We start from the raw sequence: 23,761 nt of genomic DNA on the forward strand, positions 1-23,761 counted from the left end.
GCATTGTATGGGAAGGAAAAAGGGAATCAGGGATTATTAGTAGCAGTAAACCTAGTAAACTCAATGAATTCAGATAAACTTGTGTAAGTTGGCAAAATACTGTGGGAAAGGGTAAAATAAAAAATGTATAAACAAGTAAAGTAATTAAAAAATAAACTACAAAGAAACTAAAGCACAAACCTTCTTATCATCATAGTTATGGAATAAACAAATATTACTTTTGAAATGCAAACAACTGGAGCAAATAATATAGCTAAAATTCAAATGTCCAAATACCTTTTTGTTTACTCTGACCCCAGAATTCCTCCTAAATTATGTATAGTAAAAATATACCATATACAAAAAAAATAGTATTCAGAGTCATGCAATTTTAGTACAGATGGTGCCAACTCTGGAGACAAATGTTAAATGGTAGGAAGAGATGTGGTCCCAGCAGAGTTGGGCTTCAGTTCTGCATTCACATTGTCAGATTGGCCCTGTCTAAAGCCACTGATCCATGAAAAGAAATTCCAGAAGGAGCAGAGTAGGTGAGCCAACACACAAAAGACCCTAGATGCTGTCCTTGTGTAAAATAAGTTTTTTGGAGGAAAAACTCACTAATGGGATAAACAAACAAATAATATATAATTAAAAATAGAGAAACATCTTGCAAGGTCTTGTGATAGAGAAGTCTAGGGGCAGGGTGGGAGGGAGAGACCTACATAGACCAGTTTATCACAAGACCTATTTGAGGAGGTCACACTTAATTAGAAATTATAAAAGGAGGGACTTGTCATGTAAGGAACTCAGGGCAAAGCATTTTGAACATACACATAAACAAGGTGTAAAAAGCTTTAGACGAGAAGAAGTCTGATATTTTCTTGAAGTTGAAAATATTTCTATGTGACTGAAGGTTAGAGAGACCTTCTGGAGATAATATTTAAAGGTAAGGAGTGTCAAGGTTATACAGACTTTTATAACTGAGAAAACTGCAGGCCAATGATCAGGTGAGCTGTCTGAAATCAAACTAGCTAGACACAAAATAAATTCATTTGTCACTAAGAGCTTTTAGTTCCTATATTTCATATCTTAACCATAGATCGTAAAACTCAAAAATATATTTAGAAAGGGCAGAAACTATTTGATGGCTGACCTTTGCCTGCTTATGCTGGTAATCAAGTGTTCCACAAAAAGTCGTGATCTAATTAAGCTGTGGTTATATTATGATCACAGTTTTCCAACTAGCATCTTCAGTAATTTAAATGCACTCATAATGTTAGAGTTATTTCATTTGCTTATTATCAGTGTCCTCCCATTTACAAACACAACATCCAAAATAAAACAAAAATTTGTCCATTTTGATGTTAATAGCCAAGAAGACAAGATCAGTACATTTGTAACAATATGATGTAATTTTTCATTATACACATACAATAGAAATCAACTAACAGGAGACACTAGAAAAAGACCCATGCCTTTCCACAATATGTATTTTAATCAGCTGACTTGGCACTACAAGGCCCTATTAGGGATTTTGGATGGTAAATTGAACTCTGTCTATATTTGCTATTTGGGTAATTCTAGTCTATTCTCTCAGGCTGAGAGAACCCCAATGAACTTCAGTTTTCAGACCCTTAGGCAAAAACCCCAAGAAGAAATTGGTAGAAAGAAATTTTTCACAGAAGACTGAACAAATCTTGAGATTCTAAGTACAGTTTGATGGTTGCTTCTTTTTTTCTTTTTTAACAGATTTAATTTTCATTGTTGATGAATATCACCCATTCCCACCAGCTGTTAGGTATGGAAAGTCTGACATGTGTATTTCATGTACATGTATAATATAGTTGTCTATTTTATAAGATGCTGCAATTCCCAGAAATTGGATTTTTGTATTTAGCTCTTGCTAAATATATCTTTGGAGATATAGAATTACTTACTTCTGACTAGGAGAATGCTAAGGCCTGAATTGATTTGAGATTCTGCCCCTCGGTCACTAAACAACCTTGAGTAAATCATTTTTCTTCTCCAATGTTCAATTCCATTATTTGTAAAATAGGATATTAATCTCTGTAATTCACAGATATTTTGAGAATTAAATAAAAGATCACAGGGGAAGAAACCGAACATATTTCTTGACAACTACAGCTGCTTTCTGAAAGGCACTATTTACTTTGTCTCTCAGGCTTGCATTTGGCTTGATTTATTGCTTATAAAAAAGAGCAGAACTAACCACAGAAGGCTCATGCCAGACAGTTTTCATTACTATGATTTTCTGGATGGCCACGATTGTGCCTTGATGCCTCAATCTTTGTAGTGGGGTGGTGCCCAGCTTATAGCAAAATCTAGCACAATCATTTAAAATAAATTATATGAAAACTATCATCATATCTGTTTTCGGTCATTTTTCTATAAGGTATTATGTAAAAAATTCTTAAGAAGTATGGCTAAGGGAAATATTTTTGCAGAGTTTTAGATCCAATTCTACTTGAGTTTCTAACTTCGAAACCTTTCTATTGAATTCATAGTTTATAAGTTACGCATTTGTTTAAATTTCCATCTTTAATAATAACCTTAATTTTCTTTTGCTCTTCACCTTTATCTCTTTTGTCTTATCTTACCTCTTGTTATCTCCCTCACACTCTTACCTGTGTCTCATCTATTCATTATCCACCCAAGGCATAAAATGTTCTCAACTTGACGTGCTTTAGTTTATATGTTTCTCTGTATTTTCATAAAGAAATTATAGATTTAGGTATGATATATAATAGCTACATATAGTATATAAATATGCATGTAAATATAAAATTTATATATTTTCTATTTGTTTCATAAAACTGTAATTATTTTATATTGTAGTTCTCTGAATCTTGCTACAAGAAGAAAAGCCAAGGAGCCCCAACCAGGAGATGTGAAGGCGGTCTTCTGACCTTCTGGACTCTGCATCTCCCAGATGAGCGCAGCTGCACAAGGGATCCCAGGGACACCTAACGGAGCGAAGAACCATCCAAGAAACCTACAGAATCATGAGAAATGAAAACTTGTTTTAAACTACTTAGGCTTGGATCCTTTTGTCATGCAAAAATAGAGAACTGGAATGGTCTTTGATATCACTTCTGATAAAGTAAATTTGCCATATCCCTTCACCCGGAGTCACCTGCTTGATTTCTCTCTCCTAAGCTCCAACTTCTCACACCACTATGTTGTAGAAACCAGCTTACTTCCCATGAAGAGAATTGAACCCTCTTGACTCTAAACTCACTCCTGGGATCCTAGATTCTTAACTCATTGGGTTTTTAAATTTTGTTTGCTTTGCTTTATACTGTGGCAAAATACACATAACACAAAATTTACCATCTTAATCATATTAAAGTGTACAATTCAATGACTGTAGGACAGCCATAATTAATTGAAAGCAACAGTCACTACCATCTAATTCCAGAACCCGTGCATCACACCACAAGGAACCCTCATTTAACCCCAGCCCTTAACCATTAATTCTCTTTCTCTGTCTATAGATTTGCCTATTCTAGATATTTCATATAAATGGGATCATACAAGTGTAGCCTTTTGTGTTTGACTTCCTTTGTTTATCATGATATTTTCAAAGTTCATTCAATTCATTTTTTTTTTTATCAAGAAAGAAAGAAATCTTCCCCTGGACAGCATCTCTGTAGAAGCCCCACTCTTTCCAGTAGGATGAAAACTTTAACAGTGTTTTAATCTTTCCATTTCAGAGTCAAATAAAGGCATTGTTTTTGCCTAATTAAAAGGTCCCTTGAAGTTGTTTTCTTTCTAAAACCAAAACCAGACTTCTTGCAAAAAGTAAGTTCTATAGTTATTCTTGTGCAAAAACTTCAGGCAGTTTTAAGTTAACCAGATTCTGTCCAATATTTATATAGATTCACAAGGATTCCCGCCATGGTGGTTAACTTTATGTGTCAACTTGACTGGAACACAGGGTGCCCAGATATTGGTCAAACACTATTCTGGGTGTATCTGTGAGGGTGTTTCAGAGGAGATTAACATTTGACTCAGTAGACAAGTAAAGTCAATTGCCCTCTTTAACATGGGTGGGCCTTACCCAGTCAACTGAAGATCTGATTAAAACAAAAACACCCAGTGAGAGTGAGCTTTACCTGCCTGACTGATTGAGCTGGGGTATTGGTCTTCTGCCCTGGACTTAAACTTACACCCTCAGCTCTCCTGGCTCTCGGGCCTTCATACTCAGACGGGAAATACACCACTGGCTCTCCTGAGTTTCTAGCTTGCCAACTGCTGATCTGGGACTTCTCACCCTCTGTAATCATGTGAATCAATCCCTGATTTTGTACATGTTCATATTATCAATGGTCTGTTTCTCTGGAGAACCCTAATATGCCTTCTTTTTTTCATTTCTTACTAAATGTATGACATTTCGTAACAGATGAGACTATATCTGCTTTAGCAATAGACACTGTTCATTCATGTCTGAAGAGAAAGCCTTCTACAAAAGCCTTTTACCACTTCCAGAGTATAAAATGAGCCTGTGACAAAAGATTAATACAAGTGGTACAATAAGATGCTGTCTTCCTCTCTTTTACCCAATATTTTCCCCAACATAAAATAGTAAAAAAATAGCCAGCCAGTGTGGCTCAGTGGTTGAGTATCAACCTATGATGCAAGAGATCTAAGTTCGATTCCCAGTCAGGGCATATGCCTGGGTTGCAGGCTCAATCCCCAGTAGGGGGCATGCAGGAGGCAACTGATCAATGACTCATCATTGATGTTTCTATCTCCCTCTACCTTCTTCTCTCTGAAATCAATAAAGACTTATTTAAAAAAAAACAAAAAAAACAAGCCTTCGCTGGGTAGCTCCTTTGGTTAGAGTGCTGCCCCAATACATCAAGGGTCACTCCTGTTGCTATGATTTGCCTCTTCTATTTTAAGCCTTTCCTTTGTTTCACTGTCCCCAGTTTTAATAAATGTACTCTCAAAATCACCTGGACTCATAGTATGAAATCTTTCCTGCCCTGAGACAAAAACCCACGCATTCCAGACTGTGCCAGGGCAGACCCGCCTGGCTTCTAATCCCTTTCCAGTGATATCCCCCAGAGGAGGTGGCCTGATTACATCCAAAGAAATGCCCCAGCATACCCACCCTTTGCACCTTCCTCAATGCTGTTTATAAATGCAATGCTACCTGACTTATATAGCACACTGCTATTTTCAGGAATCAGAAAGAATAATAGGAGTCCTTTAACCTGTACGCTTCCTGCATGTAAACTTGTTTCCAAACCATATCTGATGGTTTAAATTAAATCCATTCTTTACTTTTTAAAAGTGAACTTTCTATGAAAAATTCAGGCACCAGCTTAAGTATAGAAATTTTTGAAATATAAATTAACTTTGAATAATGCAAACTCACACTGTACTATTCAAGATGAAGCTTTTCCATTTAAATTTCATGAAAGATTAAGGCAGCTGAAAAAGAAATGTGGATGGACTGGAATAATAGTTTGCATTTAGGTGTTAGAAAACAGTAAGAGAAAAGGTTTCATGTTCTTTACATTTGCATATATATGTGGGTATAAACAGGAGTAAAGATAAAAAATCTGATCTCTGAAATGGCATTTCAATACAACAATCTAGTGACAAACTTTTTTTTCATAGATCAACCAATTTCTTTCTTCCAGTATTTCCAGGTAAAATATGACAAACCTTATTTTCCACCTCCTTCAATTTTAGGGGAAGAAAAGCTGTCTTGGAAAACACCTATATCTAATCAACTAGACGTTAGCTAGAAAATGAAGTCATCATCTCTTTTCCATATCAAATTCAATTATGACTCAGTTTTAAAAGCAATACACAATGGCATATGCCTTTCTTTTAAATTAAAATCCAACAGCAAACCTTTAAAGAATAATACAGTATGGTAACTTTAAAAATGTAAACTTCTAGATTGAGCATTAACTTAAAATGTTTTATTTTAAAATGCAAACAAATAAAATATATCCAGGTGATACTGATAATATTCATCTGAGGGGCCAGTTGATAGTTTTTTGTTTTGTTTTAAATATTTCAGAATTGTAGAATCCTACAGTAAGATAATTTTTCAATAACTTCCAATATCCTTTCTCTCACCACCCTTCCCCATCCCACCTTTTCAACCTCTGCTAAATGGTAAGACAGTCAAAAAAGGTTGCCTTAGGTTACATAACTGTGAAAAATATTTTCCAAAATTATTTCTAACAATTATTGTGAGGTTGCCTTGAAGGTAAATATAAAAAATTTCCATGATGGTTATTTTCCAATGGATTTATATAATCTTGCACCCAAAGGTATAATCACCTTATTTTTTTTACATAACATACTGTACAAAATAAATTGGTATTCTTCTTCCTAAGTAATCACTCCATAGACATTTAATGAACATGTATTATGCTCAAGACACTGTTAAATTTCAAAACAGGCTCTTCACAAAGAGAAAAACATGAATAATCAAAGAGAACACCTGTTAGGTCACGTACATAATTATATGTCCTTTTAAAGTGTCAAACTTACCAGCTTGCATACCATTTTACCCAATTATCTTTTCTACTGATGGTGCGATTTGAACCAATTTGATCAAATTTAAATGCAATCCTTAAATACTAATGAAATTAAATGAAAGAAAAGAACTTTTATGTTATTGCCAGTATAATCTGAAGGCTTATTATAGGTATTGGTGCATGCAATTATGGAGGCTCAGAAGTCCCATGATCTACTGTCTGGAAGCTGGAGAACCAGTAAGCCAGTGGTGTGATTCGGTCTGAGTTCAAAGGCACAAGTACCAGGATCGCCAATATCCAGAGGCAGGGAAAGATGGATGTGCCAGTTTAAAATAAAGGAGTGAATTCACTCTTTCTATTTTATTCAGGCCCACAGTGGACTGGGTAATGCCCATCCACACTGAGGAGGGCCATCTGATCTAGGAGTCTTACCAATTCAAAAGCTAATCTCTTCCATAAACACCCTCAAAGACACATCCAGAACTAAAGTTTTACTAGATATCTGGGCACCCCTTAGCCCAGTCAAGTTGGGCAATAAAATTAACCATCACAGCAGGCTATCAATTACTTACAAATAGGCCTCTAGGAATCCTCAGACTGCTGAATGGTCCCATCTGATTATATTCTACACTAAACTATTGAATATAACAGTGTCTATTTTCCTGTTACACTTGAAGCTCATCGATTCCTTTGTTCAGCCCTTCTTCAGTTAAGGATAACTCATCTAGAATGTTTCTGGAAGCAATTTGGGGAATAATGACAGGCTCTTCCAAAGACTCTCTCACCAGTGGGGTGAGCCAATTTTATTTTTGTAAATAGAGTCACTTTTACTCTCTAGTGTATAGTCCTAAAAGATGGCTGCCATTAATTCCTCCCCTCCTTGACACACATGCTGTTGTACCCATCAAAAAGCAGAGTTTGCTAACCCTCCCTTTGAATCTGGTTGCCCTTGTAACTTGACTTTATCAGTAGATTCCAACAGAAGTGATGCAGTGCCACTTGCAGGCCTAGCCTGTAAGAGCCTGGCAGGTTCTGCTCTTTCTAGAGAAGCCAACCATAATGCTGTAAAGATAATCGTGTTGTGATTCTGAATGAGGAAAGAGCAGATAAAGAGAGAGCCCAAGCAGAGAGAAAGTGAGCAGCCAGACATGTCAGGAAAGCTTTATTATCCTTTTCGGTACAGTCACAAGGTAAATATAGGTGATTGAGTGATCTTGGCCAATGTCATATAGAGAAGAAAAACTTCTTTGAGTTCCAGAATAAATCTTGAGAAATAATAAATAATTTTGTAAGTCAGTGAGCTCTCAGGTAATTATTTTATGTAGCAGTAAATAATTGAAACATACATCTACGGCAGAGAAGCCAAAACTTATGGTAACAGTATGCCAAGGTTTTATCTCTATGCCTTGAATCAAGCTAGGCATGGTTTTAGTTCATGGATTGAGCAAGGACAAGGAATTTGAGAACATAAAACATACATGCCAAGGCCCGCATGTGGATACAACAAATAACGGAAAGGCCAAGTTATATCTTCAATTATCAGATTCTTCCTTCAAATAATACTGTAGCACATTCTGTGTAGCATAAGGACTTCCTAGCAGTCTAATCCCAATTACTCCCTCCCATACCTTGTGTTATTGTTTTACAATTTACTTTTACATATGCTGGGGAAACATAACACATAGCCCCTATTTTTGCTTTACATAATCAGGTATCTTTTAGAGTAAGTAAAAATAAGAAAATATAAATTTTCTATCTAAATATGTTTATTACATTTTTAGCACTCTTTATTCCTTTGTATAGAGTTAAGTTTCTGTCTGATATATTCCTTTCACTGGAAACACTTCCTTAAACATTTTTAGTAGTACAGATCTACATTTTGTTTATCTGAAAAAGTCTTTTTTTCTTCATTTTTGAAAGATAGTTTGCTGTGCTTAGCATTCTGGGTAGACTTTTTTTTTTTTCTTTTTTACTTTAAAGAGATTATTCCATTAATAATCTGTAGTCTGTTGTAATCCTTATCTTTCTCTTACTTTAACTTTTTTCTCTGGTTGCCTTCCAGAGTTTGTTTTTATCTTTGACTTTTAACATTTTAAATATAATATAGCTGGAAGGTTGTTGTGGTTGTTTATTTATCCTGCTTGGTATTGTCTGAGTTTCTTGGATCAGTGGTTGGATAATTGTCATTCACTTTGGAAAATTCTTTATCATTAATTCTTCAAATGTTGATTCTGCCCAGTTTTCCTTCTGGAATTCTATTACCCATATGTTTGAATTTGTTACACAGTTCCTGGATGTTCCGTCCTGATTTGTGGTTGTTTTTACTTTGTTATCACTTTTTGTTTCAGTTGGGTAATTTCTTTTGACATAGCTTTGAGCACATTGATCCTTTCTTCCCCTGTGTTGAGTTTATCAATAAGCCAGTAGAAGGCTTTCTGGCTTTCTTCATCTCCATTAATGGTTTTCATTATTTTCATTTCTATTTAATTCTTTATATAGCTTCTATATCTTTGGTTCAATTACCCATCTAATCTGATAATACAAGCTGTCCATTTCTTTCTACTAAAACACTTAAAATATTCATATTTATTTTAAATTCTCTGATAGATAATTCTAACATCACTTTCATATTAAAATATGGTTCTGTTGATTGCTTTGTGCCTTTAAATTTTTTCTTGCTTCTTTCTATGCCTTTTAATTTTTTGCAGACAGCTAGGCATATTCAATCATGGAAACTCATTTTTGTAGAACTGGTACATTTTCAAATGTCTACTTTCAGAGAAATGACTGCCAGTTCTAAAGCCTTACAGCACATTCCTGACAGTTATGGAAGAAAAAGCTTTTAATATTTCTTTGTTTTACCAAATCTCAACTGACTTGACAGTTGCATTAGCTAAAGAGTTTCCATTTAGTTGTTCAAAGCACTGATTATTCCAAAAAGTTTGATTTAAAAAAATACAAACAACTTTATCTGCCATAATTAAGATGCTATATTTTTATGTGCCTATTAAAATAGAGATCAAAGTTTACAACAAGAAAGAAATCAACAAGTATAGAAAATAAAAGTAATAAGTGTTGGAGAGGTTGTAAAGAAAAAGGAACTCTCATTCACTGCTGGTGGCAACATACACTGATATAGCCACTATAGAAAACAGTATGGCAGTTTCTCAAAAATTCAGAATAGAGTTACCATATGACCCAGAAATCCCTCTTCTGGGTACCTACCAGAAAAAACTTGAAAACATTTATTCACAAAGATATACCCACTCCTATGTTCATTGCAGCACTTGTTCATTGTGGCCAAGACATGGAAACCACCTTATTGAATAAATAAGATGTGGCACATACACTATGGAATACTACTCAGCCCTAAGAAAAGATGAATATTGTCATTTGCTACAACATGGATGGACCTTGAGAATATTATTCTTAGTGAAATGTCAGTCAGAAAAAGCTAAGAACCATATGACTTCACTCATATGTGGGATATAAAACTGAAGCTCATAGACACACACAACAGTAGGGTGGTTACTGGAAGGAAGGGGGTGGGAGGTAGTAAAGGGTGAAGGGAGCCCAATATTTGATGGTGGAAGATGATTCGACTGTGGGCAGTGGACACACAATGTAATATACAGATCATGTATCATAGAAATGTACACTTGAAACCTATATAATCTTATTAACTAATGTTGCCCCAATAAATTTAATAAAAAAAGAAAAAGAAAGAGACTACACTCTTTGGGTGAATAAATTTATATTTCAAAGAAAGTACCATACTAGTAACTGGAATTCTTACCAACCCCTATCAAGCTGATAAATTTTTATGGTATACATCTTAGGATCATTTTCATTTCTGTCATATTACAAAACTAAGATCCTAGTAAATAGTAGACATTTAATGCCTATTTTTTCAAATGTCTGCATCAATGAACTAAAAAAAAATCCCAGAAACAGTTAAATAAAATGAAATAGCCTCTGCTCTGAGAAATTTTTAGAAAGACTAATTCAGCAAATAAATTCCATTCATTATAAATGTATATTCATAATCACATTGGTTAAACTGTGTTTTCCAAAGTAGGAAACCTAGTTATAACAAATATTCACTGTGAAAAATATCACCTTTTCTCTTTGAAAGCTTATGGTGCTTGTTAATATTATTCATATCAAAATATAAACTTTAGATAGAGACAGACACATAGATGGTTAGAGAGACAAAGTTATTTGATTCTTGAATATTCCTAAATTTTTTTCTTTTTTTAAAATCCTCACCCTATGATATTTTTTCCATTGCTTTTCAGAGAGAGTGGAAGGGGGAGAGAGAGAGAGAGAGAGAGAGAGGGAGGGAGGGAGGGAGGGAGGGAGAGGGAGAGAGAGAGAGAGAAACATCGATTGGTTGCCCGCATGTGCCCCAACTGGGGCGGAGGATCGAGCCTGCTACCAAGGTCCGTGCCCTTGGCCAGGATTGAATTCAAGACCCTTCAGTCCACAGGTGATGGTCTAACCACTGAGCAAAGCCTAAAATTTAGGGCCATTCCTAAATTTCTGACTTGGCATAGGTACAAAACAGAAAGACATGACCTCTTATTAATATGGACAGGTTAGATCTGGAGAGGATAATTTGAAACAGTAACTAGGTTTAGCTCAGAATAAAATGAATTATCCTGAATATATAAATTCATCATAGAGAATAGAGCATATGCTCTTGAAAGAAAGAAGATAAATTGGAAAGTGTATACATTACATCAATATTGAAAACTTAATTATAAAGAGTTTTCCTTTACAAAATTTGCTAATACTCTCTACAGTAATTGATCCAACTTTTCTATGTTACTTTTATTGTGTCTTGGAAATATATCATCCTTTCTTTGAGACTCTTTTGATTCATTGAAAACCAGTATAACCAGGAAATTGGGTTCTTCCACTGAAGGCACTTATCAAACAGGCTGTTTCAAATTGCTTTGGCTTGGAGACAGAGCTAGTCAGTTTCAGTAAAACTGCTACCGTATTTATTTCAAAAGAAAATGTTCTTTTAAAAATCTGGATCAGAATCCATTTCTGAGACCTCAGAAAATGTATCCAGAATCCAAAATTGGCACCACTATTTTATCTTAACAATATTTGTAATACATTATTCCAAATATACATACATACATACAGTATTCAGAAATATTTTGTCCCATCATTTATCACCAAATAACTTTCAATATGAGCAAGGGGCTTTCTTCTGACTACACCTAGATGCAGGGTTTTTTTCCTCTGAATATAAGTCCCAGGGAAAGACTTATGCAAATTCAGCTTCTAAATTCATCTCAATAACTCTCCATCTCAAATCAAAGACTTACTAACAAACCATAATTATATTTGTGGAACAGGTGCCTCAATATTAAGAGTACAAATCTGAATAGAATAAATTATCTTTCACTTTGGTTCACCAAAATGAACCAAACGGTATATAAGAGCTCCTATAGTTATCTGACAGAAAGAATTTCCTCTATCCTGTCACCCTTATGATGTGTTCAAACAGATATTCTTATTTTACTTAATTTTAAAAATTTTTATCCAGCTTTTATGGTTCTCAGTGGGAGGGTTTGTATGTGTTAGTTTTCTGTCGTAATGAGAGTAGAAGTCCTCTGATATATTTCTTCAAATGTTTCTCCCTCACATTCCTCTGTTCTTTCTCTAGAACAAAGGGCTGATTTCTATTTTGAGCTGATTTTCTAATTTTATTAAAATTTCTCTCAGTCTTCTAAAGCTCCTTCTACTTACCAAAGGGATGCCACTATTTTATTTTTCAAGCTTTTTATTCTATCATTCTCTCTCTCTCCTCGCATAACACGCACACATTTTTATGCACAACTTTCTAATTTTTCAAGTTAAAAAAACAATTACGTGTTCCCTGTAAATAAACTTCCTTTTTTATTGATTTTTAGAGAGGGAAGAAGGGGGAGAGACAGGCAGACAGAGACAGAGAGGGAGAGAGAGACATCGATGTGAGAGAGATGCACCTGTCAGCTGCTTCCTGTTGCGCCCCGACCAGGGATCCAACCCCAACCTCGCTGTGGGCTCTGACCCAGGGCGGGACCGAGACGTGCGGTGCACAGGACAACGCTCCAGCCAACTGAACCGCACTGGCCAGGGCTGGGGCATATTTTAATGCAAACAATGACAACTGCATCACAACCCACATGCATCTGAGTTATCTTCATAAATATCACCAGTTAAAAAAACATGCATTTTAAAGGGTCTTCTAATACCAAAAATGTTTTCATTTTTAAAAGGTGAAGAAGTATTAATCTAATATTTTAAATACAATAAACATTCTGATATATTATCTTGCTGTGCTTTTGGCCTTCGGAATAAGAGGAAGGAAAAAACCACTGGATATGATGCCAGTGAGTCTTTGGACATCACCTTCTCAGAGGATCAACTGAAGAATTCAAGTCTCAGGGGAAGGAAAAGAGCTGCAGTAAGTGCTCAGCTCCTTTTGACACTGTGCTAATCCCTTTCCCAAGCTTACCTTAAAACCTCACTCCATTGAGAGCCATCACACTCTAGGAAAAACAGCTTTCCGGACACTTTGAAACAAAATCCAAAATCTTGAGAGGTATCAGAAAAGTATATACTTAGCCAGGTAAGAAATTGTGCATACCAATGTAAAAATATATATATATATATTACTATGCACTTGCTAAACTTAGAGGAAAACAATTGACAATTGTACCCACTAAAAAATAACTGGCAGCATGAATATATCCTACAAATCAATAACTGAAAAGGGCTCTAATTCAACAAATGAATAATGCAAATAGATTTCTCTTAAATTCCTTTACCAAGCAAATTGTGCTTTAGACTCTAGATTTTTAAATTAATTGTACATTTTCCTATAGCAGTGATGTGATTAAGAAGAAAAATCTATATTTTATTCTGAGGATATTTGGTCTTGTCCAAAGCAGACATTGAGACATTTGGTACACACAAAAAGTTCCTTGACATTTGGTCCAGTCCAAAATGTCTATGAGCATATTTGGTCCACACCAAATGATCCTTGATATTTGGTTCTATCAACAATGTCCATGCTTAGGAAACGTCCCTGGGTTCAAATAGCCCCTGGCATTAATTTCCGCTTTTGTTTACAGGATTAATACATAAAAAAATATTTCCATGTTTTATTGGTCCAACAATTGTGTTGTGGCTGTATTGTTAATAATAATCCTTCTTGCTTCAGTGGCCTAGAGTTAGGTGCAAACTTTCTACAAAGTAGTTTAATAAACTAATAAATTTAATTTAATGAAATAAGTAGTAAGCTTGATGTAAAGCAAATATCAGAACAATTTAATGGCTAAATAGATAGTTCCTGTTTACACATGCAACTTTGCTCCTAAAATTCTGCCAAGTTATTTCCCATTGTATTTTCATTTTTTTAGTGCCACTTTGTATTATGGTTACGCTTTATTTCACCTTTTCATCCAAAATTGATTAAGATTAATACTGTAGCCCTTCCTCCATTTGTATATACTCAGTAAATATATGTAGCTACTCAATAAACAATTTTACTATTAAATAATTAGGTAATATCTTTCAAGGCTTACATCCTCTAATTGATCTAGTTACAACGCTCTCCTGCCCCTATTTTCTGTAGACATTTTTATATTTCCTTATATGATCACCATAGTCCTATAAATTTCTAAGGATAAACTGATCGTTTGTTCTGCAGAAACCTACTTCCCGATATTGACAGACATGAAAAGAATGAATTGATTTTAGAAATGGGTTAAACAAAGTTGAACAGGTTTTTCAACAGCTGCACTTCTCAGGTATTTGAGCATACTAATGTAAATTGTAAATCTCTACGATGGGAATAAAGTATGTATTGTTTTCCCAACCTATTTGACCATCAACTAGCATTGTAGAGACACACTTAGATTAAATATATTACAGCTTATAAAGTGTCCACACATATATATCTCCCTTCATTCAAAATATTTATATATATCAGGGAGAACTATTATTGCTTTCCCTATATTTTGATAAGAAATCTTGGCCAAGATCATGAGGGTAATAAATAATGATTCCAAGACTAAAACCTTGAGGGCTCTTCCTAGGATTCTGCACTTTTGTTCATTTCCCCATGTGTGCAATGTGTTGCTCTAAGACTTCTGAAAACCCTTGAAAATAACGGCCATGGTTCCTATTCCACAGTTCACATTCAAAAATGCTTACAGTTTTAGTCATCGGTGCAAGGCACCAATCCTGGAAGGAGTTGCATCTTTGAAGAAACTACTTTGTGACTCTGGGAAAGCTGTGTTTCTTTCCGACTAAAACTAAATAAACAACAAGAACTGGAAGTCAGTTTTCTGTATTAATATTCACAATTGAACTGATAGGATGGCTTGTAATCTGAAATTAAAGTTACTTTGTGGTTGTTATTGCCATTGTTATTGTTGGATCTTACCTCCCAGGAGTTAAACAACTATACTTCCCTCTGTTTCTTTCCATTAAAATATAAACAGCCTAATTAATAACTCTTAGGAAAGGAATCACATGGATATAACTTGCTGATTTGGAAAATTTCTTTTTCTTGAGTCTCAGTTGTTTAATCTCATGTGCTGGCTCCATAATTATGCTTCATTAAAGAAAAAGTCCCTCAAGTAGTGGATTATATGTTAATCTTCAAGCACACAACTGTTACCATATTGTCACCACAGACTGCTATATTATCTTTGTAAAATACCTTCTAATTTTATTGATACCTAGGAAGCAGAAAGGTAATCAGAATTCCTTCAATTTATCTGCTGCCTTCATCTGGAAGCAAAGCTAATACCTGTGGCTCCAACAATTAACCTACCTTCTAAATCCCTGGTTTCATATTTGAATCACCTAAAAAGCTTTACCAAGATACTGTTAAGTAGGTCTCGTTCAGGCAAATTAAAATAGAATCTCGTAGCATGTGGCCTCAACATCAGTATTTTTATTTGTATTGCTCAAGTGGTTATAATGAGCAATCAAGGCTGAGAATCACCACCACTCTAGAGGCGACTGAGGCCAGGAGGCAATTTTGAGCAGTGTTCCCCAAAGCCTGACTATGAGCATAAGAATCTCCCCCGGAGCTCTTTACACACAACGCCCCATTTGCAGCTATGCCTAGTAAGATTTTTTCATGGCCCTTTTCTATAGGATACGGTGTTTCTTTCAAAAACAAGAGTGTGTCATAATGAAATAAATGTGTCCACTGTTAGGAGTCAGAATATCTGAGTCTGGGGTCCTTACTGCACTGTTTAACTAGACAAATCACTTCTCCTTTCTCAGTTAATATTTAAACTTAAGCCACAGAATTGTAATGATCAACAAAGGAGTGAATAAAATAATTCTCAAACCTGAATGATAGTCAAAATCTTCTGGAGAAGGCAAAAAAAAAAAAAAAATGATGTCAGTTTATTGGTCCTGTTCAGAGATTTAGGTCCTCTCTATCTGAAGTGGGGGTTGGACAGGAGCGATTTCTCTTTAAAAGATTTGCAAGTGAGTTTGATAATTGGCCGGTTGTGCTGAGTTAACACACACTGTGGAGAGGGAGCCTGCTGCCAGCATCAGGGCCACTGAGATGTCACTCACAGCCACGCACATGACCTCTCACGCAGCTCTCCAGGAGCACAGATCACTCACATCCCAGCTGGTGCTATTTCAAGGAGAGTGGCTCTCGGATGATTTGGTGTAGGAGATGGGAAAATTTATAGCACGCTCACCGCCTCATGTGTACCTACACTAAAGGGTTGCTCAGGGCCCTTGTTCACTTGTTAGTGTGTTTGCCTTTTCCTTCCACCTAAAAAGAGACAATCTAGAGCAAAGGAAAATGCACAGGATTTGAGATCATACCTCGGTCCCAGCAGGCTCTTGTTTTCACGTTCCCCTGGCCTTGCTACTTTGACCCATAGGGATCTCAGCCTCCTTCTCTGTCAAATGAAGACAATAATCCCTGCCTTAGGTGCCTCACCAGGGCTTAGTGGAAATAACTAAAATAACATAATTAGATTAGCATTTCTGCATACAAATATTTTACAAGATTTCTCTAGTGCAGTGTGAGCACCTAGAAGTTATTCGTTAACTCTCATTTATTCATTCGATTATTCATTTGCTTATTTGTCCACTTAACAAATATTTACTGAGTGTCTAATATGTGCTAAAAGTTATACTAGGAGATAAGGATATGGAAACAGCAGTAGATAAAAAAGACAGATACGGTTAATGCTCTGTGATGCTTAGAGTTGTGTTATGGGCTTTAATTGAATAGTTACGCAAATAATTATTAAATTACAGTAAAAATAAGCACTATATAAGAGTAGCTCAAGCTACGAGAATTTATAAAGAGGAGGCTCCCCCAGGGCCTCCCCATTACCTACAGGCAGTGACATTAAATTGATTTGTCAGTGGGTCAAGCAAGGAGATAAAGCAATGGTGAGAGCACTCCTGGCAGAGGAAACAACCTGTGCAAAGGTTCTGAGGAAGGAATGTAGTTAATGGCATATGAGGAACTGGATCAGGGTCTGAGTGATTAAAAACTGTCATGAGCATTTGGTGTGGCAGCAATGAAGAGGCACCAAAGAGCTAGAGATATTTAGGCTCCTTATTTTATTAGTGTTTAATCAAAATTAAAAGGATTAAACATAGGAGTGAAAGGATTAGATTAGCACTTTAAATACACCACTCAAGTTGCTGTTATGAATCGTGTTTTGGAGTACTTGAATGCTTGGAGACTAGGAAGAAGGCAGGGAAAATTGGAAAGAATTGCATCTTATGCTGAGATGAAATAGGACTGAGGAAACTAGGTGGACTCGGAGATGTGGTCGGCCAGGGACTGCATTCCCCTCATTTTTGTATTTTCAAGATTTAGTAGAGGGCCAGACACATACATAGTCATCATTAGCATTTGCCTTTTTTTGTTTGTTTGCTGTTTTTGTTTTTGTTTTTAGGTGGTAAGAACAGTAACCTGAGATCTACCCTCAAAAAATGTATATGAACAATACTGAATTGTTAACTAGAGGAACTATATTGTACAGGAGACCTCCAGAACTTATTCACCTTGCATGACAGAAATATTTTTTAAAACTATTTATGGTAGTTTTAAATTTTTTAAAATATTTTAGAAGACTACTTCTGATGCCTTAGTTACTGAACTTTCTCCACAAATACACACTAATGTGTTACTGTCCTCCATACTTCTTTACTTTTCAAAGTTTCTGGACTCATGTTTCCATACACATTTCAACCCCCTCTGGGTTCACATTACTTTACCTTAATATCTTGTATTTATGGGCCATGAAATTGACCATGGATCTTGACAATGGTTTGACCGGCGCAGAGCCCAGTGACAAATGTGACCACATCGTCCCAGTTGTCCATAGAAAGGCCCACATTTCAGGAAAACTCAAGCAAACTAGATGGTTGGGTAACCTAATGTGAGGTCGTGCTTTAAAATGAGTCATCTGCATCTACATTCTTTCTCTATTAATATCCACTCCTGTGGGAACATAAATGTAATGTGTTGCAAAGGTTAGCTTTTATTTAAATACTTTATAAAGCACTTTCACATGTACAATTTCATTTGTTTCTCAAAATTCCTTTGTGAGGCAAGATTTATTACTGAATTTTTAAAGATGGGAAAAATGAGAATACAGATGTTCAGGGATTTGCTTATATCTACTTGACTTTAAGAATGTGAAAGCCATATAGTTTCATCTTGCTTCATCTATTTAAATACGGTTATGACTCAGTGGGCAGGAAATATATTCAGATATTAATTTGTGTCATATTTTCTTTTCCTTCCTTCCAAAAAGATGGTCAGGCCTTACTCCCAAGGATATTATAGGTGCTAAAGCAGAAGCTATTTGAACAAAACCCTCTTTTGTGACTAGCCACATCCATCTATTCATTCATTTACTCTTTCCACAAATAATTTTTTAGTACCTGGTATGAACCAAGATCTGTTCTGGAATGAAACAAAGGGAAATTGAAGAAAAAGCCAAGCAAACCATTACTGAGAAGAACATAAGACAATGCTGAATGTTATGCAGAGAATAAAAACAGAGAAAGTCATAGCCAAGGACCATGAGACTATATTGGTTTAGGTCAGCGTTTTTCAACCAGTGTGCCACAAGAATTTCAAAAACATGCAATACCTGACTATTTAGTCAGAAACACTGACCTCTTTTCCCTTAGATTGTCAAAAAATATGACAACAGCCAACACAACAATAGCTGTCAGGTGTGACTAAATCAAAATTATACTTATTTTTTTGTCAGATCAGCAAAAATATATATATATATTTTGGTGTGCCGCAGAATTTTAGTAATTAGCTTATGTGTGCCATGAGGTGAAAAGGGTTGAAAATCATTGGTTTAAGTGATTGAAAAATGCCTTTTGGAGATGACATTCAAGCTGGTATTTCAATAACTGGGTGGAAGCAACTCTTCCAGGCCGAGAGAGGGAATAGTCTTCTTGAAGGTGGGAATCCCTGGTGCAAAGTTCCTTGGTCAGGAATAAACTACTGTGTTTGAGGGACAGAAAGAAATGTCATATTGAAGCAGAATGGACAAGAGACAGAGGGACATAAGATGAAAGATAAAAGGAGACCAGAATAAGATCCTGGAGTGCCAAGTAGGCCAGAGTGATACATTTAGGATTTTCTCCTAAGTATGATAGGCCTGAAGGATTTTAAGCAAGGGAAAGACATGGTCTGATTTATGCCACTCTTTATACTGTGAGAAGGCCAGTGAGGAGAAAGGAGGTGATTAGAGCAGTTGAGACAAGAGAGAAAAGAAATGGGTAGATTAGGTTTAAGTTTTAGAGGAAAAGCTAACAATACTTGCTGATATACTGGAGATGATCCAGGGTTGAAGAGTGAGAGCATAAAGAAACAGATAATATCCTGGTGTTTGGCATGAGCGACTCAGGACTCAGGCTTGGGAGAGGAGTGGGAAGTCCATGACATCTGGGAAAAAAGTTTGACATGAGGGAGAAATAATGAAAAGTTTCATTTTGCCCAAATTATATTTGAGATCTAATAGACATAGAAATATCAAAGCAGTTTGTATAGAGAAGTCATTAAGAAGATTTTGCCAGATGCCCCGGATGATGAGGGCAGAGAAAAGAAATGTATTTGGGGAAAGAGAGGGTGTATTCTCTAGAAAGAGGAGTAGATTACCCCGAACCTAATGAGGAGACAAAACTCTACAAGACCTGAAAATAGTGAGAACCTGAGACCCAGACCCACTCCTTTGCAGCACACTGGTGAGGTGTTGAGTGTGGAGTAATGGACGCTTTTTGCATCTAAGAAGGTTGAATCCCAGTTTTTAGGGTTATCAGTCTTAGAAAATATCTTCATGCCCTTAAACAGAATGAAAGCAACTGAGGGTCTGGATCTCAGGGAACCATGTGGACCTAAAAAGGGGTGTCTCAAAAAACACCTTTTGTGTAGATCAAATAAAAAACCCAAGGACATTCCCAAATGTTCTTAAAAAAAAAAAAAAAAAAAAAGAATCCTAGCCACTAGACCACCAGAACATTATGCCAAGTGAAATAAGCCAATGAGAGAAAGGCAAGTACCATCGGATTTCACTCATGTGTGGAATTTAATAAACAAACTGAACTACCAAGCAAAATAGAGACAGACTCATAGATAGAGAGCAGGCTGACAGCTTGAGGAGGAGGGGTGGTGATCGAGGGATTGAGCTAAAAAAAAAAGAGCAAGTATTCATGGACGTGGGCAACAGTGTGTAACCATGGGGGTGGAGGGGGTAGTTGGAGGTGGTAGATGGGATAGCGGGGATAAATGGTGATGGATAAAATAAAATTTAAAAAAAAAGAAGTTTGGAAAAAAAGGTACATTACCTAAACAGAGCCTAACGAGGTCACAAAACAAACAAGTTAGAGCCTGTGTGCCAGCGAGTCCAGATGCGGAAACCAGTGAGCTTTGCTGTGCCAGTGGTCACAGGATTGACAGGACACAGCGAGAGCCTGGGCAGAGCCGGCCTCATGGCCATGACCCACCCCCGCCCAGGCGGTCTCATGAGGCACATCCCTAAAGTACGCTGTAAGGGGAGCAGAATTTCAGCAGGCTGGGTAGCTTTCTTTATTCTCAGAATACATGATACCTTAGAGGCTATTAACACTTTTCAGTCACACCAAATATTAAAGCAAACATAACTGAAATATAATTTCCTTCTAACCAGCAGATGGGAGTCAGGGGAACTACAATTTCCTTGCACATCTGAGGTGTAGCATAAGAGAGTTTTACGAGCCTGCAACATGAATGAGGTATATAGAGTGAGAGGAAAACTGTGAACTAAACCAAGAAAGGCACACATTTAACACGCAGACGGCAGAATAAAACAACAAATAGAGAGTTCATAGACACATTTTTTTGTTTTGTTTTCCAAAAAACAACAATTGGTTTAAGAAATTGGGATAATATTTATTTTATCCCCTATATAACAGGAGACTGAGACTTTGTGAAGAAGGTTTCTGATCATTTCAATAGTGCAGTGACCTTACTGGTCTGTGTTTCCCTGAAAAGTGTAAACTGTTCATTTAGAAGATTATTAAATTGAGTGGAAAACAAGGTAAGCCTAAAGAGAGGAAAAATAATGGCCTCAACTAAGAGCTCAGTGAATAATTCCACAATCTCACTCTCAGACGAGATGGCTGACACATCAAATTTAACTTTTTAGCCCCCATTTCACCCTAACTGTTAAGATTTATCACTCTCAGTTTCAGGCACTTTGGCGAAAAAGTACATACTCGTGATCAAATTTGAGAAATCCATCCTTGGAGCTTCCTTTACTCATAGGTTTAGCTCACAGAGAGGGCATATTATCACACACGGAGACAACTGAAATTTGATAAAATATTAATTAGGTCTAATTTTGTTTTAAAAATATCCCTAAGTAACCAGTTCTTTATATGAGAATATAATGTTGCTGACAGCTTTAAAAATATTTTTTTCACAAATCAAGTACTTTATTTTCTTTTTCTTTAAGTTTTACTTATTGATTTGAGAGAGGGAGGTAGGGGGAGAGAGAAAGAAAGAGAGAGACAGAGGGAGGAACACTGATTTGCTGTCCCATGCATTCATGCATCATTGGTTGCTTCTTATATGTGCCCTGATCGGGAATCAAACCCACAACCTTGGCGTATCAAGACAACACCTTAGCAAACTGAGCTACCTGGCCAGGGCTCATGTACTTTATACTAACTACTTATACTGTTATTTCTATGGAATAAACATTTAATTGCATTTTATTATAGATTCACAGGGAAAAAATTCAACCACTTTGATTTCCCAGACCTAGACTTTATATGCGAACATGGAAACAATAGTGCTCTATCCAAAATCTCCCTTATTTAAAATTGTCAATTTGGGTGCTTGCTTCGGCAGCACGTATACTAAAATTGGAACAATACAGAGATTAGTATGGCCGCTGCACAAGGATGACACGCAAATTCGTGAAGCGCTCCATATTTTTTTAAATCAATAAAGATATATATATTTTTTAAATTGTCAGTTTGGTTTCTGCTAGTACATTGTCAGGCAGAGAAAGCCTGGCTCAGAAAATAACTATGGTCTCTTTGGTATTCAGATAAAAACTCGACTGTATTCTTCCTGGAGGTATTCCTTCCAGAGTGGTTGTTCACAGGTCAGAGTAGCTTTTCAAGCAAGAAAGAATTTGCTCGATAGCTTCTCTTTGCCACCTGTGACATCCAAAACTCTTAAGAGAAGAATGTCCCTTGTGGGCAGAAAGGCCTGCTAGGCCTTTCTTTTCCCTTCAATCCATTCATCCTCGTTAGCTTTGTAAATACACAGATTTTCCTTCCCATGGGCATACCCCACACTCTTTCTGGTCAAATGAACACTCTTTTCTTTTAGGCTTTTAGTTAATGTTTTAGAAAACTGTAAAATAGAAAAGAGTTCAGGGAAAATAATATGTAGACCATTCACAGAGAAAGAAATTCACAAGGTATTTCAACATTCATTCTCATTCATATTGAGATAAACACAGAACGACAAATATCAAAAGTTTATTAACATCGCATGTTGGAGAAGCTGTGGGAAACAGGTATTGCCGGTAGAAATCCACATAGGCACAGCCTTAGTGGAAGATAATTTGGCAGTTCTTATCAAAATATAAAACATGTATCTTTTTGGTGCATGCACAAAGTGACATGTGCAAGGCTGTTTGTTGCCACCGTTTGCAAGAGCAAAACATAAGAAACAACTTGATTCAGGTTTTCACTATATTTTAACTTATGATCCATCTCTTTATATACATTGAGATGAATGTATTTCCCAGACATATTAAGTGAAAATAACATGAAACCAAAATAGTGTTATATTGTTCTATTCATCTCGCTTTAAAAGGTAAAAAAAATACATAAGATATTCCATGAAAGACACTGGGAACATTGGTTGCCTATGGAGGTTGGGTCAGGATCTGGAGGTTGAGAAATTGGTGGAAGGAAAATGTTGCCGTTGTTTAGGTATGTTCTTTTGTCATTTCTAAATTATTTATTATGTGCAAGTAATATCTATTAAAATTAACAAATGATTTAATAAGATATAAGGTACACTAATGGTATGCTAAGGAATTTGGTTTTTAGCTGAAGGTGGTGGGGAGCCATTAAATTGTCTTAAGAAAGAGAACAGCATGATCAGGTCTATAGGCGCTAACAGCATCGCCCTGCCAACATCGTTAGCTTCTGAGTCATGCAGCACTAGCATCTGGTGCAGAGGGCTGCTTAGAACAGTGATTGTTCACCTTTACTGCACGCTGGAACACCTGAACTCCATCCTCACGGATCCTAATGTAACGCTGTGGGGTGTGGTCAGGGCATCGGGGATTTTAAGAGCTCCCTAATTAACTATATTGAATAGCCAAGATTAAGACCCTGACATTGAGGGCCATCAAAGTAAGTATGCAATCTCTAATAAAGAGCATTTAGTTAAAAAATCCAAAGGGGATGGAAAAGAAAAATGTAGGCCTTTTAAGAAGATGAATCTGAACTCATTGATCAATTAGATGTGGCGTATAAAAGAAAGAGACAGCAAAGAGTTTGGCAAATAGGTTATGTCCTATACTACAACAGGAAAAATCAGCTTTGTGGTAGGAAACAGAATGGATTTGTTTTAGACATGCTCAGTTAGATGCTCGTGAGATATGCACATGGAGGGATACCGAAGAAACTGACTACATGCATCTAGGGTTAGA

At 36.2% G+C, this 23,761-nt stretch overlaps 1 non-coding gene across 1 annotated transcript; it reads left to right on the forward strand.

The window, feature by feature from the left end:
- Positions 1-21,917: 21,917 nt before the first annotated feature.
- LOC148091528 (U6 spliceosomal RNA) lies at positions 21,918-22,021 on the forward strand. Its single transcript, XR_015715647.1, has one exon. It is a non-coding gene; the product is annotated as a U6 spliceosomal RNA (small nuclear RNA).
- Positions 22,022-23,761: the final 1,740 nt, after the last annotated feature.

The sequence above is a fragment of the Miniopterus natalensis genome, chromosome 14, assembly GCF_054644295.1.
Source record: "Miniopterus natalensis isolate mMinNat1 chromosome 14, mMinNat1.hap1, whole genome shotgun sequence".
Lineage (NCBI taxonomy): Eukaryota > Metazoa > Chordata > Mammalia > Chiroptera > Miniopteridae > Miniopterus > Miniopterus natalensis.